Genomic DNA, 4,520 nt, shown 5'->3' with positions numbered 1-4,520 from the left:
AAAAAAACCTCAGTGAAGAGTACAGTATTTTTAAGATAGATAGCTATAATGTGTTTACTGTAGTACATTCCTCAGTGACTATCAGTATCACTTCTAGACGATTGATTGCAGCACCTTCCAATGCACTAAGTGAAGAAATCAGGTTTTGTAAGTCCCTGAGTCTTTCAATATTATATTTTTAACATAGGCATTGCTTCTAACTGATAGTTGGCAGTCTGGTGTTTCAGAATGATCAGAGTACTTATTCACAAACTTCTTAATTTCTGTGGTTTTGAAAAAGCCACTGATTTACAGGGGTTATAGCTATGACATGTGCTGCCTGAAGGGAAGAGGTCCATGACTCAACGATCAGTGTATGGAACTGCACTGAGTGACACTTTTGAAAAAAACCTCTGGGATGAAATTGCTGAGCTTTGAATGCATCTATTAAAACCATTTAACTTTTTTTTTAAAAAAAATGAAGGTATCATGAGAGATTAAATTCTATTCTAAGTGGTGCTAAATGTTCAGGTTATGTTCCAGGGGAAGCTAATTGTTATAGAATTAAAATATCATTGCAACTTTCCCATTTCATTACAATATCCCTCGGCTTGTCTGAAGTATGCTGGTTTATATCTTCATTTCTTTGTTTATGTCACAGTGACATGGAAAGATGGTCTTGAAAGTAACATAGAAACATGGCATCACTGAGGGGAATTGGGCCTTAAACATGCCAGATGGACATTGCTGCCATCTGGGTTGAAGGAGGATGAACAGTCTTGTCTAGTTTAAGAGTAGGAGATGGGACAAAATTCTTTAAACCATACATCTCTGAGGTTGTATTTTGTGCATCAATATGGAAAAGCTTTTCTTTTTTAACAGAGGCTTCTTTTCCTAGGTTCAATTTGCCAGATAGTCTTGTGTGTTCCTGCCATGAGGCAAAGCGGGAGGAGTACAATGCCCAGGAAAATGGGAATGTTGATGGCAGACTATCTGGACGTACGCAGTAAGTACAGACAGATAAACCTATTCTTAGCAGTAGTGGACTATCACTAAAGTGGCCCTGATTTCCTGGTGCTTAATATTATCTTGAAAACCAGATTAATTGTGGGTATGAGATAAACAAATCTCAGGACTTCTGACAAAGGCAGCATTAACCAGAGGTTCTGAGCTATGCTTTTTCTGGAACAGATGGTCCTAATTTTATTTGTTCTGTTGTGGACAAACAGGTTTTTAGCTACTCTTTTAGCGTAGGGTACAGTTCAAGCTAAATTTTCTATGTCATTTATATTGTGTTCCATTTCAAAATGTCTGTGAAGTGGATATGGGATCAGAAAGCCAGTGGATAGCCAATAGGACAACAACAGTCAGCCAACTGTTGAGATATAAGTGTATGATTCCCAAGATGCATTTCTGTAACTGCCAAGTACCTACTGAATATTCTTCCTGCCACAGAATATTGATAATGTCTTTATTATGCATCTTTTGTCTGACCCAGTGGAAGCAGATATGACTGTGAGCCTTCCAAGTGATGAAATCATACATAGCTATTCAGCCTCCCTCAAGCTGCATGACAGGATGAAGACCTCTTTGCCCCTTTTTTCCTTTCAGGACAATAACATACTGCATGTAGTAACATATTTCTTTGTATTCTTTGGGGAAATTGCCAATGGTTTGTTGAACAGACCAGAAAGGCTTTGGTCTAGAAATAATTATAAAAGAAGGTACACAAAGAAGGACAAAGAAGCAAACTAAGATGAAAGTGAGAAGGTAGCTTCACTGCACAGTTAAGATTGCCAGTATTGAGCCATCATTTGTTCTTGAGAAGAGTTTACATGGAGAGTCTGCTTGTTTCACCACTGGAATACTGCTGTCTCTGTAACAAGTTTTGGTGTTTGTTTGTAGTTCTTTATCTAGGGTTCCTTTTCACAGGAAAGCTTTGAATATCACTTGTCTCTGTGCAATAAATAAGCACAAATGCATCATGACTGTTATGAAGACTTAGGGCCCAAGCTAGCTGATTGAATTCCATTTGCTTTAATACTCCAAGTTCTCAAATGTAGGTGAAGAAAGAGATCAGACGGGTTTCAACAGCAAAGAGTATCTACTATTTTTTTACCACAAAATCATGCAATCCAAGAAAAGCCACTTCTCAAGCGTCAGAGTTCTCAGTATCAGAAGTCAAGGTAAAAGAGATACGTACGGTCAAGGCAATGAAAGGACAGTGTTGTGTAAAGAAGAGCGGCAGACAGGGAGTTCAGCACAAACGGGCTGAGTGCTGGAACTGAAGGATTAAAGGATTTCCCTAGGGATCTGGAGTAGTGTGCTAATGAGAAAATTCTGAATTTAACTGGCATTAAATTGTAGAGGCTCACACACTGATAGGTTCTCTGGACTATTTAAAGGAAATCAGGAGAGATCCTTGTTATTGTCTCTGTTCCAGCTTACAAAAACCCCATCCTGTCCTGATAATGTCCTAGCTACTATCTAACACAGTTTGGTCTGGCTACAGTTCATGTAAGATGTATGAACAATAAGATTCATGATTACTCAATTTCTGAATTATAAAAAAAAATAATACAATTAGTAGTTTGATTAAGTTGATCATCGTTAAGGTCCCTTCTAACCCAAACCGTTCTATGATTCAAACACAACTTTAAAAAAGCTGTATGTCCCCTTATTTTTAAGAAAGATTGCTCTGTAGTTGCATTTTATTGTAAATAATCTCCAGAGTCAGAAGGTTCATTTTTCTAAACTGATTATGGCAGTTTATTAGTTTGGCAAATAATTAACTGTAGTAAAGACATAGTAAAAATTTTCACTCTAAGTATCAAATTAACACATGATAATTACAGTTATCATAGGAATGACTGCTTTAACTCAATTAGGATGTGAGCCACACATTAACACAAAAACTTAGAAAACATCTAGAAAACCTATTATGAGCATACCACTCATTTAGTCTTACCATACAGATGTTAGCTTTCACATAAGTTATTAAAAAAAAATCATCTTAAGAATATCAAGAAAAGCATCCCTAAATTAACAATAAATTTACACTTGGACCAGAATTTTTAAAGTATACATATAATACTAGCTACTTTTGCAGCCATCACTTTTAAAAATTTAAGCTGCTGCCATTAATATAAAACTTAGGACTTCACAGGCCCCATGTTTTTCTGAGTATAGCTCTATTGATTAGTGGCATTTTTTCATACACAACCCCCTTACCTACTGCTTTCTTGACAAATGCTTTCATGTACTTACAGTTATTTTAGCAAAAAATTATCTTCAGATAGCAGAGCTTATTATTTTCAGGGATACAAATTCAGCTGTACTATGAAAAGAAATCCTTGGCAATTATAAACTATGTCTATGAGAGGTCTACCAATAGGAATCTGTCCTAGTGAACACGTAAGTAGAGCCAAGACTTTAAGCAGCTAGTTAAACATTTACTGAGGTAGAGAGCATCTTTGAGCTATAACATGCATTTGACCTCCTTGTTCTTAATGCTCACTCAGGTGACTTTCTCATTAATGTGTGAAACAGAGTTTCTATTCACAGGATGCTGAAACAATTCTAAATCAATACTGGCTCAAAGGCAGCTGGGGTACTTATTTCTGACTCAAAAGCAGTGTAACAGGCACACCACAATTAAATTTAAAGCATGCAAGAAACTGCATTGTTTCTTCCCAAATCATTTAATAATATGAAGTAATGTGAAGTTCTTAAATCAACAACTTTCACATTACATATCAGGCTAGTAGTAATAGCTATGTTAGTAGCTGATGAAAAAATAATTATGAATACAATGTTTTATGAAAATTCCACAACAGAGCAAAAACATGCCATGAATAACCTAAAGCTTGACAAAGCACATCTTAGGACCATGCAGTTCAAAAGAACAGCCACCACACTGAAGACTAACTAGACATCCTCTGAGTAGATACCTAGCAAAATTCCATAGCAAAATCTGAATTAAGATCAAATTGTTGTACAACAATTCAGTGAATTTGGAAATGTAAGCTGGCTTGACAACCATTGAAGACAGAACAGAAACAGCAGACCGGGCGATGGAATGTTGAATGGTTGTGACAAAACCTGGTTTTCTACAAGACACCCAAAGTTTACCATAAACCTCTCTACAGTAATGTCTTACATTTTTATTTAGAGCTACAAACTCAGGTTTTGGAGAGTATTCTTTCAAAAGAGAGAAGCTATTGGAAAAAGGTGGGAAAATACAGCCACTCAGTAGAGGTGGAAACCTCAATTCCCAACAGAGAGATCTGTGAGATTGTGTGTGTGTGTGAATACACACACAACCTCTGACAAACTTAAAATGTAAAGCGTTTGGGTTTGGTGAAGTTAGAAGGGATTTTGCGCATGAAGGCTAACCTTTTGGAAATTATGTTCTCAATGGATCATTAGACGGGGAAAAGAATGTATTTCCGAGAGCTAGGCAACCTGAAAGGTCTTAGTTTTTATAGGTTAAGTTTCAATGGGAGGAAGAGGACAGACAAAGCATTACACAGAAAAGTTAT

General features: G+C 36.5%; 1 protein-coding gene across 1 annotated transcript in view; it reads right to left on the bottom strand.

The window, feature by feature from the left end:
• Nucleotides 1-4,520, bottom strand: part of LOC103773495 (serine/threonine-protein kinase D1-like) — a 63,335-nt gene that overhangs the window by 1,517 nt on the left and 57,298 nt on the right.

The sequence above is a fragment of the Merops nubicus genome, unplaced genomic scaffold, assembly GCF_000691845.1.
Source record: "Merops nubicus isolate BGI_N331 unplaced genomic scaffold, ASM69184v1 scaffold8655, whole genome shotgun sequence".
In the NCBI taxonomy this organism is placed as follows: domain Eukaryota; kingdom Metazoa; phylum Chordata; class Aves; order Coraciiformes; family Meropidae; genus Merops; species Merops nubicus.
The sequence above is the reverse complement of the archived record's forward strand: the minus strand, read 5'-3'. Positions and strand labels throughout refer to the sequence as shown.